The sequence below is a fragment of the Crinia signifera genome, chromosome 2 (assembly GCF_055691185.1).
Source record: "Crinia signifera chromosome 2, ASM5569118v1, whole genome shotgun sequence".
NCBI lineage: Eukaryota > Metazoa > Chordata > Amphibia > Anura > Myobatrachidae > Crinia > Crinia signifera.
Window position 1 is genome coordinate 289,866,680 of NC_139218.1, and position 12,454 is coordinate 289,879,133.

Here is a 12,454-nt window from a genome sequence, read left to right on the forward strand (position 1 = left end):
CTCAAATTTTCCCAGCAGGTCATGTTTTGAGCATTTTTGCATGTGAAAGCATGTAGAATTATCATTAACCTAGCAAACTAGATTAACTCACTAATGCATGATTACAAATACTTTATCCACAAAACATTGGGAGTTCTATCGAAAGACAAGATGTTGCCCACAGCAACCGATGATATTCTACGTCTTAATTACCTAGCACCTTCTAGAAGAATAAATACTGTATAATCTGATTGGTTGCTATAAGCAACATCCCATTTTCAATAGGAATGCCATTTACTCTGACACAGGGCCGGATTAAGGTCTGTGGGGGCCCTGGACAACAAAAATTGTAAAGGCCCCCTCCTCTCACCCCCCCCCCCCCCTGTCCCCGCAGCACTCACCGGAGTAGTTAATTCCGCTGCCTATCGGAGTCGGAGCTGCTTCATGGAGCCAGGGACACGGGGTGATCAGGCATGAGAGTGGGGTAAGTCCCCCTGGAGACAGTGTGACAAGAGAGCAGGTTGTTGACTGTCCAGGCACCGCAGGGACCCCCTGGTTGCCCTGCGCAGGACCCCAGGGACGCTCTGCCCGGATCCCACTACCTGCCACTCACCCACCAGGAGTGTGAGGGCCCCTGATGTGCGGGGGCCCCGGGAGACCGCCCCTAGTTGCCCCTTGGTGAACCCCCCAATGCTCTGACATGTCTGGATGTTGAGGAATGGAGATGAGAACTGCAGCTGAGTCAAATGGAGCTTTGGGACGGGTGCAGTGCTAAAATGATTTTTCGCAGACCCACAAAGAGTGGCATTTGGCAGAAATGGGGCAGGTCTTAATGACATCAGTTTGTCCCTGCTCCCCGAAGTACACGTCAGATTCTCCTCTGCAAGCTTCTACCAGAGGGAAGCAAGTAAAAGTAGGTATGTATGACTAGTATGGTGTCACAATGCCTGGACCTGTGATGGACTGTATTAAACTGTGTCTAGTTTAGTGTCCTTTTCATGCTTAATTGCTGTATGCTGGTAAAGTACAACTGGTGGTGGTATGTCAGATGTACAGTAGGTACACACCAGTGGATGCCTCTAGTCAATGAATAACCCAGTACTTTATCAGTGGGGCGGTTATTTAGCAGTAATGTGACTTGTACATCCATGCTAATACAGACTGTTAGCATGGAGCAGAGCATACAGGTGTATGAATGTTTGTGGGTAGCAGTGCAGGCTGCAAGGGGTACCAGCGTCTCTAGCATTGTGGCTAGTAGTTGAAAGAAACTGTTAAATAAATAAATAGTAGTAACTCATAGCATCTCTCTGAAAAGAAAATTATCCATCTCTCACTGCAGTGCTTTAAAACAGGACAAGATGGCACCACTAATGTGCAGAACAAAGGTTGGTGGCCTGTCTCACAGAAGAAGCCAATATGTAGTATGCACAGTAGCTCTCTCCAGATTCACACTACGAAATCAATCTTGAGTTACACTGCCCTCAAATGGTTCCCAGAAGTATTGTTAAGCTCTATACAGCATGGTTTTTTTTCTATTATTTTTTTATTTATTTTTTAAACTTCACTCCATTCCAGTGGTTCCCAAAGTTTTTTGAATCACAAACCCCTATCAGGGTCGGGTTTTTGGGGGGCGCTACCAAGTCTGCCTATCAAAAAATCAAGGATGTCTCTGAGGATCCTTATTGTACTTAATTCAGGCATCTTCTCTGGAACTTCTAAGAACTCGGCTCCATTCTTTCCCTTGAGGCATACTTCTCTATTGCTGCCCCTTTCTCCTTGCACTCTGTTGTGGGTGGCAAAGGGAGGCCTCCACGGAAAGCTGGGGACTTGCCCACCATTCCTGGGGTGGGGCTGAGAGCACCAACCATTTTTTTGAGCTTCCCTGCCATTCCGAAATGTTAGTCATGTATGCCTTTAGGGGTTGGAAAGTTGTTATTGGTGGCAGTATGGGTGGGGGGTGGGGGGGGGTGCAGTAGGATAAAGTTTTGCGTAGGGTGATGAGAAGCCTTACACCAGCCCTGCCTCCTATAGTATAAGTAAGTCATGGCACCAGTAGGACAAACATGTCTTATTGAGCAATTTAGAAAAAAAAAAAATAAGTAAATTGTGTTTATCTGTCACACTGAGCATCAGTTTTGTGCCTTGGGTCAGTTTGTCCACACTGGTTTTGCCTGTGTTCGTGGACGCCAATCCAGAGCACCCCCAAAGGTGCTTCAAGGCACCCCAGGGTGATATGGCACACAGTTTGGGAATCCCTGCTTTATTCTATTTTATCAATACATATTTATATATATAATCTCATCAACTATGTTCCATTCATGACTTCCTCTTATCAACTCACAAAACACCTACCATGAACGTATGCAAAATATTACTAACACAACATCCAGGAATATACAGCATCATTATTCTGTCTCTCACTACCAAACCCAGCACCTGCATTGTTGATTCGCGTCTGTCAGTGATAAAAGCAGACAATTGTATTTTAGATTTGCATGATTTGCATGCAGCAATGAACTACAGCTCTTTTTGGATTCTCCGTCCCATTGCAGTAAAGAGTATTGTGAAATGAAAATTCCTTATTACTCTTATTAGTTGCCATTATGCTATTACGAAGCATATTAACTCTTAATTGTAAATAAGCATAATGTCAAATTAAAGGTATTGCGACCTAAATTTGTTACACGGGAGGAGAGATTGACATACTCTGCAAATACAGTATGTGGTTAACACAAGTGTTAAATCCTTAGATGTCTTTACGCTAAGTATACGTAGCCTGTTGCAATTTACAATAACAAATGGTTGGATTGTTCTGAAAGAAATAGAAATACTGGGCTTGATATCATGAATAATACATGAGATCTAAGAAGCAAACCATACAGGATGTGTCACCTCTAGGAGTTCAGATTCAGGTTAATCAGACAAACTGGGGTTTATACATCCAACTTAAGCCTTAAGATTCAGATTTGCCTATTTGTATCTGAAAGCAGAGCAAGATGGGATTTTCAAGTTGCCAGTTCTTGTGAGATTTAGTGGCTGAAAATTTCGGTTTCTGACTTTCTAAAAAAGTAGCTTTGCTCACATTATGAAATCAGAAACACAAACACAAGAACCCACGGTATTATAGTGGACAAGTGTCTAGTAATCTGTAGAGATAGACCTTCATTTTGTCAATTGAGATCAGATTTATACAGGATTTCTGATATGTAGCAGAGCCAGTTGTGGTGCAACACACCTGGCATTTAAAGACTGTAGGCAGAATGTGTAGATTTGAGCTAATTATGTTTCTCTTAAATTCCCTAGGGGACACTGGAGGCTTATGGCAGTGGGGTATAGATGGGTAGATAAGTGGAGCTGGCACTTTAAATTAAGAAGTGTGACTGGCTCCTCCCTCTTTATGCCCCCCTTCAGACCAGTTTTAGAAATGTGCCCAAGGGAGCCGGATCACTCTCTGGGGCGTCTCCAGATTTATTGGATTTTTCTTTAGCTTTTATGAAGATTTATGATGATGACAACAGGCAGAACAGCACTTATACTTTTGAGGCATGGACACTGTACAACCTCTATACACTGGGGTTTTGTCAAGGAAGGCCTGACAAAGAGAGAAAAACGCTTTTTGGGCGCACTCCTTTAAAAGGAGTGCGCCCAAAAAGCGTTTTTCTCTCTTTGTCAGGCCTTCCTTGACAAAACCCCAGTGTATAATCATTGACCCTAAACGCTGGGCGCACCGCCAACCCCATAACTACCAGAAAATATATTCTAAAGTAGTTCTCATTTAGTTGGTTTCCTGATTAATATAATAATTATCAGTCTGTGCGGATCTACACCCTCTTTTTTGTACTGTACAACCTCTGAATGTATCCTGTGGTATCTTTTTAAAAAATCCAGGTATCAGCAGAACATTATTTAAGTCCTGTAATTTGTGAGCTGGAACCTCCTTGGCTCAGACTTGTTTTTTCAGCACATCCCACAGATCAGACATAAGGCAGTGGTTCTCCAACTGTGGGTCCTGACCCCAAAGTGGGTCCCGACCTTCTCAGCATGGGGCCGCAACTCCATTTAGCTGACCATCAGGCTGATGACTTTTCTAATCTTAGTCAGTGATTCAAGGAGTCTAAAAAATCTGTTGAATTGTCTGCTATGTTAGACTCCTCCCATCATTTTGTGTCTCCTCAATGCTGCCATGTATTGTGCTGTCTGCTGACTAGACATGTGATGTGATGACCTTCTGCAGTAACTTGCTGGGGTCCTGTAATCATTTTTATTGTTTGATGGGGTCCCAGAGCAAAACAGTTTGAGGTCCCCTGGACTAAGGACTAAGGATACAAAATCAGCACCTTGAACTCTTTGTAATGTTCCTACTGAAAGAGACTACTGTCATCTAGGAATACAGTAGCCAGTAGTGGTCTGCAACAATAGGTAATGTAGGTGGAATATATCAAGTAACATTCAATTAATTGAATGCCAGGACTCATAACAGTACAACAGTTGAACATTGCCCAGTGCATCATACTGCCTCCAGCAGCTTGCCTTCTTCCCATAGTGATTCCTAGAGCAATGCCATCCACATGCACTTTATACACTGTTTATTTGTGTATTATTGATTGAATGACTGTGAGTGCTGGCTATTGAAACTGGACTACTATTGGTATACATACTGTAGCCTGTGCATCTGCTCAAAGGCTCAAAGCATCCTCAGGGTGCACTGGGCAGTGCTGCATTTTATAGTGTTGGCATCCTCCTGTCAACACCATTTCATGGTGTCATTCACTTAGTGCTTAGGAGAGTTTGTACAGGGCACTCCAGTGCCCTGATATGTTGCTGACAATATTTATCTGTTACTATAGGTATTTATATTACATAACATTCTATTTACATTTCTTGGAAATAAATAGTTCACAGAATCACAAGTGAAATAATTAACTCTACCTGTGGATCTCTTAAAATATGTCAGTGAATAATGAGTGCACCTGTGCACCTGCCAGGTATGATATTTGCCCAACTGCAAGGCAACAGAATAACCAAACTAATAATTAATTTTACATTTTCAAATATTCATGAAGGCAACAAAAGAACATTTTCTTGTTTTCAAGACATTTTGTCACCTGGCAATTACAATGATGTTGATGCTGTGCCTAATTGTGAAGAATGCATTGCTTGACCTTTTTATTTGGAGATTCTAGATTCACCCAATGAACTAAGGTAGACATACATGAACCCTTGTCATAGTTACTACACCATTTTTGTGCTGTAGCATAAACCTGAGTACAAATATATATATATTAGTGAGTACTCTACAAGGACAGAGAAGTCAAAGCCCACCTAGTAAGATTCCTGGTAGGCATGAGCACCTGCGAGGTCACCTTTCAGCTAATGCCTTTTTTTTTTAAGATGTGACCCTACCCAGAGTAGTGGCCCTACCATTGCCGGTTCACAAAGCAGAGTAACTGACACTACAACTACTTATCCAAGGTGGGTGCCCATCTATATCCATTGTGACATATGTTAAAGGGACAGGAGTTGGAGCTATTTGGGTGTTAAACAATGTCTGAGGTGTCTCTAGGCTCTAATGGGTGAGGATTGAGAATATCTGTGATATTTGGGGTATTATGGTAATGAGGTGTTTGCCTGTTTGATGGAGGTTTCAGGGTCTATGTTTAGTCTCAATGGGGGTGGTGGGGGGGGGTGGTAGGGTATGAAATATGGAGGTTTGTGGTTTATAATAGCAAGTTAAATATCTGGGGGGACTAGACTGCCAATGAACAACAGCTTTCACACAGGTATAGTTATGTATTAATCCCACAAATGTTGGTGTTGGTGCCGCCTACAATCTGGTGCTTCCTACGTTGGGCCACTTCTAGCCATTTTTCCAGGGCCACTTTAGTTCCCAATCCTCCCCTGGTACTTTTTGTTGACCACAATAATAGCACATAAAGCTGACATGGCTAAAAATATTATACTGACTTGTCATTTCTGCTCAACACAATAAGTTACTGATTAAAATTACACCAATTTAGCAAACTTGTGAAGCATTATGTCTAAAGTGATCACATTAGTTACTTGTGTATTTAGAAAGAGCACTCTATAATGCATCCTACTGTTTATCTTTACCTTATAAGTCAGTTATGGTAGCTTCATTTGGATTTTTTTTTGTAAACCGAATAACACAAACATGATTTTGCAATGTCTGCAATCTATAGTTAACATTTCAGAATTGTTATCAGGTGTATTCTTTTTCCCATAGTAATTAACATTTACTTCATCAATCTAATTGCCAACAAGACTAATCACATGATAAACAAGTTCATACTGTCAACTAGATTTTCTGGTGTGGTGTTGTTACTCCAGAGATTATATAATGCATTTTTCTGCATTTGTCAAAGTCCTGGGGAACTTTCAAAGAGGAGGCGGCCCTTGTGCAGACTCCCAATGGCTCCCCTCTTCCCTGCAGTTACATAGACTCTGGCATCATGCCTGAGTCTACTGCACATATGTAGATCTCAGAAAACATGGCGTCAGCCATGTTCCGGAGTATATATTCACTACTGAACATACACAGTGGCTATTTTGGCAACAATTTTTTTCGAAGATGCGGCAACCCACGCAGGACTCTAGAGAGGCGAGTATTAAAAAATGGGTGCAGTGTTGGGGCCCGTGTGCTCTGCACACAATGTACCCATTATAGAGATGCCAATGTTAAAGCTCAACATTCTTTGTAGCTGATGATTGGCCATATGGTCGCTAGGTGGACACTATAAAGGTTGACATACATTTGGTTGACCTCTAAAGGTTGACGGGGCTTAGGTTGACACATGAAATAGGCTAAGGATCATCAGGGTCGGAAGGACAACCCAGCATTAGGTTGACAATTGGAAGGTCGACAGTCAAAAGGTCACATGAGTTAATCATGTTGTTTTGAGCCAACTTTCACCGACCGGCGGTATTTCATACACTAAGGCATGGAGAGAGAACATAATAGTGCCCGAAGCAGGGCAAGCGCAGCAAGCCATGTGAGGGGATGCAGTACACTGATATGGTGACCATGTCCCTGATATGGTCAACATGGTCACCTGATATGGTGACCATGTTGAGCCGACTTTCACCGACCTGCGGTATTTCATACACTAAGGCATGGAGAGAGAACATAATAGTGCCCGAAGCAGGGCAAGCGCAGCAAGCCATGCGAGGGGATGCAGTACACTGATATGGTGACCATGTCGACTTGCGTCGAAATTAGGGACAAAAAAGCTTGAAAAACTCATGACCTTTTGATTGTCGACCTTCTCATTGTCTACCTAATGATTGTGTCAATCTTCTGACTCTGTCGACATTACCCATGTTGACCTATATCATGGGTCAACCTTAGCCCTGTCGACTTTTAGTGGTTGAGCAAATGTATGTTGACCTTCATACAGTCGACCCTATGACCCATACCCAAAGATTGATTACTTTTAAGGAGGTGGAACTTTGTGGATACAGTCTATGGGACATAGAAATGTTTTTGATGCCTATCATATGTCTGTTGACATGGGATGATGAGTATATATTACTGAATTATTTTGTTTATTGCTTCATCAAATCCACATTTTTATTATCACTGCAAGCCTTACTTTTTTGTTGTACGATGTATTTAGCATTGTATGGTTGTCTGAGCACATTTACCGGTTTTATGTCCCTATCATTCTAATCCTTGCTGTCATTTAATTGTAATTTCTGATGTACTTTTCTGTTTATCACTGCTAGGACCTGACACCTTTCTTTTCTTCCTGTAAGCCGTCATTCTGTATAAAATAACTGACAGTCAATACACGTAGAAGTGAAAAGTTATGAGAGCTTGTTATTTCAAACTCAACTATGTTCTTTAGGCAGAAGAGTACATATGATCCTGCAGAAATTAATCTTTGTTACAGTAGGTACAGGTAATGCTATATAGATTTTGTTAGAGAGTGCAATAGTAGTAATATCCCCCCATATAATAGACCAGGGGTTCTCAAACTCGGTTCACCAAACAGTTCACATTTTCCAGGTCACCCGGCAGGTGCACAGATGCATTCATTACTCATTGACACATTTTAAAAGAGCCACAGGTGCAGGTAATTATTTCACATGTGATTCTGTGAGGAGATCTGCAACATGCACTGTGTGGGGTCCCGAGGACCGAGTTTGAGAACCTGAAGTATAGACCTATTGGATCTGTTAGCTAAATGTTTAACTAAAACGTCCACAAATGTCATCTTACCTTTAAAAAAGTTTTGTTTTTTCTGTCATATAGTTTGCTATATTTTCCACATTGATCTCAGCTTCGTCAATATATACCTTATTTATATAAATGTTTGTTGAATCTACTTTACCGCTGAATAGCATTAAGCTATAGGTGTTGCCTTTCGTTAAGATTGCACCCCAGTAGCAATACTAATCAATGATCATTTCTTGATACTGTATCAAGCCAGCGTTATTATCATTGCCTGTGTGTTTGACGCAAGCTCAGTCTATTGCTGTGATGACCCTCATTTGCCTGCTGTATAAAACTATTCTTTTAGAAGATGATTAATTCAGCATTGTCAAAAACATCCATTTAAGTAATTAGTAGAGCAATTATCTGGCCTATCAGATGACGGTACTCAAATATGTAACAATGATTGGTGAATGTTAGTACCTATCAGAAAATTGATATCATCATTTAGAGAATCCCATAAAAACACAACACAAATTCCAAATTATGCATATTAAAATTTTTTTTAAAAATAGCGGCCATATTGTGCTCATTAACTTTATTAATTTGCCATCAACAACACATTTTTGGCTCAGAGCTCTTCCACATGTAGGATATACATACACAGCTATTTAGAATTCATGTTCTTAATCAGTTTAAACGCCTACCAAACTATGGCATTACAGTTAGTCATACTTACTAAATCCTAAATCTTCTGCACTTTGGATGTTTACTTTAAGTAAGAGCTTTGTAAATCTTGCAGAGAAGACACGACTATTAAGGCAAAATTAGTCAGAGTACAGTACAAAATTCAAAACAGCTGCCAGGAATTAAAAGAGAATTTTTACTGTACTAATTATTAACAGTACATCTTGGGAGGTTGAAATAAAAGTGGTTTATACAATTGGGAACTATGTGTCTGTACAATTTTGGGGGGTATTTCTCAATATCAGAATGGACTTTTCAGTTTAAAAAAAAAAAAGCTATGATTTTAATTAAAGTGCAGCAGATGTTTTACGAAAAAGAGAAAAATAATAAACAAATGTAAAAAACAGAATGACAAAAGTATAAACAACGGTTACAGTATGTATACATAGGATATAGTATGTATAAACACTCTAAATGCATTCTGACCAGTAGGAGTGGTGAAATATTTGTGTCTGCAAAATGTGTATATTAATAAAGACAATATAAAAGTAATCAATAGTAAGTCATAATAGTGAATATTCTATTAATATAGAACACTGCAATTAGCAAAGTCAATTTTCTCTAAAACCTACTCTCTCTCCATATGTTAAAAAGTGCAACAACAAGCCAAAGATTTCCCTTAACTTACCAATTGGTGCAAAAACCACCTTAGTATTACAATAACTGTGTGTGGCTAATACAGTGTACACAACAGTTGAAACCAATATTTACATTTCGCATGGTACTTAAACTCTGTAAACTATAAATATGTGGAGAAACAAGTTTTGAAAATGATTTATTTGGGCAAAATCATCTTGGCTGTACAGTATATTTGCAAACAAATTGTACCCTAATATATAATCCCTACATTAATCATACATTGCTTCAGGTCTATTGCACTTTAGACATTTCTAGCTGCATTAGGAAAATTATGTTGTAACTGGAACAACACGCAACTACTCACCTATTCAGACAGGATCCACAATCCAAAAATGTATTTAAAAGTCAGATACTGTATGTTGTTACACTAGAGGTTTAATGATGAGTATAACACAACATGTGCAGCCTACTGTCTAAAACCAAGCACAATATGAAATGCAGTAATTGCTGCACAACTGCAAATATATACAGTACCATACTCTCATGCATTCATATATACCACTATAGTCAAATGAACTGGGATGCAGTCTTACCTGTGAACAGCTAAAATCAGCAAGATCAGATGTTATACAAGTCCCAACAATCTGACTGGTATTTGCCTTTTTTTTAAATCAGCCCCTTGCACAAGGATAAACACTGACATCTCAGAATTAACTTTGGTGCAAGCTCCAACACATCCACAGCGATCTCTGCTATCAGCTCAAGCTCCCACTAAAGAAGATCCCTCTGTATGGTTTGCAGATTCTAGTATACGGATTCTTTTTCTTAGTTAAAATTCTGAGCAGATACCCAGGCTATCCTGACATTACTTGGAGTTTAACTCTTGCCCAGCTGCCTTGCAGAACATAAATGTTTGTGACACTTGCGCTGAGCTGCAGATGTAGCCTGTGTCAGTTTCTCTATTCTCATTCCACTCTTTCTAGTCTTTCTTGTTAGCTCAGATTACTATTAGTCACATTGCTAGAAGCAGGGAAATGGGCGTACACAAGGAGATTTCTTGGCTTTTGACTCAGTCTTCAAGCCCTTCCCAGTAAGAGAAGGTTTAACGTGTTTAAGTGTCATTTTACATACAACTCCACCTCGTTATCTCTGCAATGCCCCCACCCACCTCTGCTTTCACTGCACATTCCCATTATGCACACATGCATATGAGTTCTGCACCTTCTACTGTATGATCATTTCAACACAGTTCCCTGTTGGATAATTCTAATGGATATTTAGCATGAAAAGAGCATGTATACATTTATGACATATGGAAGAAAGTATGTTTTTTAGATTACAGTATGTGAGGTATCCTAGTGAATAGCTATCTAGATAGATAGATAGATAGATAGATAGATAGATAGATAGATAGATAGATAGATAGATAGATAGATATGTAGATAAAGATTCTGGCCACGCTAGTCCATATAAAGTTCACAGTTTATCCAGCAAATATGGTGCAGCGTTCTCTCTTGAGCTGTTCCCACGGTTTACCAAAGTACATGCAAAAGAATCCGAGAAAAGCTCACAATGAGTTATAATTCAAAATATCTTTATGTAATAAAAAAATCTCACATACATATAGACATAAAATTAACAGCTTGCCAGTAGTAGTAGTCAGCAGTCACACATGGCCCTCCATCAGCCGTCTCAAGCCGCACTGCCTTGCACGCTGTGGTAGGGGCAAGTGGATACTGCACGTCAGAATTCACGTCACCGCTTGGTATATATATATATATCTCCAAAACATCTGCTGGCAGAGAGTGAAACTACATCTCTTTCTCACTCATGCACAAACACAGAAGGTAGCAGACTAGCTTACGAAGCTTTTGCTTCGAACAGGCTTACTATCCGCCAGACGCCATCCCCCGCCAGCCGCCATCTGTATCTGCGAAAGGGGACGCGCGCGCACGAGATGCGCGTGTGTCCCCTTCCGACTGCGCTTCCCCCGGGTCCCCTCCGGCTTGTCGGCGGTCACCTGGGGTCCCCACCGCCTCCCCGCACCCCCCCTAACCCTGTCCGTCTCCCTGAAGCGGAGACGGACAGGTTCCCGTCGCCCCGCCGCCCGGAAACTGAGACGCGCGTGCGCGTGACGCACGTGCGTCTCAGTCAGATGGAGCGCCGGGCTGCTGGCGGATCGCCAGCGGAGACAGTCTGGCGATTCGCCAGCAAGATGGAGCCCGGCTCCATCTGTATATAGAAAGAGTTGTGTCCCTAATGATGCACTTAAAGAAAAAGCAGCACCTATATAGAGCCTCACTGTCAACAAAGGCACAGGGAAAGGAATAGGAAAACAGAATAGAGGTGCGCTATATCACCTATACCAGTTTTTTTTTTTTTTTTTATAAAAAGTGACTCTTAAATTCAATAAAAAACAGTAATTGATAAAAACATTTATTAAGAGTTTTCCAGCAAGTGCAAATTCATCCACATTTTCAAGGTGTCAAATATAAGATCAATTCGCAGCCCAACATGTTTCTAAGACACTGTGCTACTATACGTGTTTTCCCACTGAGAAAAGTATTTGTGATAGGAGCGATTTATAGCCCACCATCGTCTCCCTGAGTATTCTGTAATCATTTGTTAAATAGGTGGTCCAACTACTACCTCTATTATTGCACTAATAATTGCTATAAAGGACATACCATCTCCACTGGATTACTATAAAGGAAATACCATCTCCACTTGTTCAAGAGGATGTACTACTGCTAGAGATTTATTAATTTCCCCCTGACGAAGTCATGAAGGACGAAATGCGTTTGGCTGCAAATTGATCTTATATGTGACACCTTGAAAATGTGGATGAAGTTACACTTGCTGGAAAACTCTTAATAAATGTTTTTATCAATTACTGTTTTTTATTGAATTTAAGAGTCACTTTTTATAAAAAAAAAAAACAGTTACTAATATGTATATATATATATATATATATAT

At 40.5% G+C, this 12,454-nt stretch overlaps 1 protein-coding gene across 1 annotated transcript in view; it reads right to left on the bottom strand.

The window, feature by feature from the left end:
• Window positions 1-10,480, bottom strand: part of SLITRK6 (SLIT and NTRK like family member 6) — a 33,512-nt gene extending 23,032 nt beyond the window's left edge. The window contains exon 1 of the mRNA XM_083168802.1: window positions 10,072-10,480. The gene's annotated coding sequence lies outside the window, so the exon portion shown is untranslated. The remainder of the gene's footprint in view (window positions 1-10,071) is intronic.
• Window positions 10,481-12,454: the final 1,974 nt, after the last annotated feature.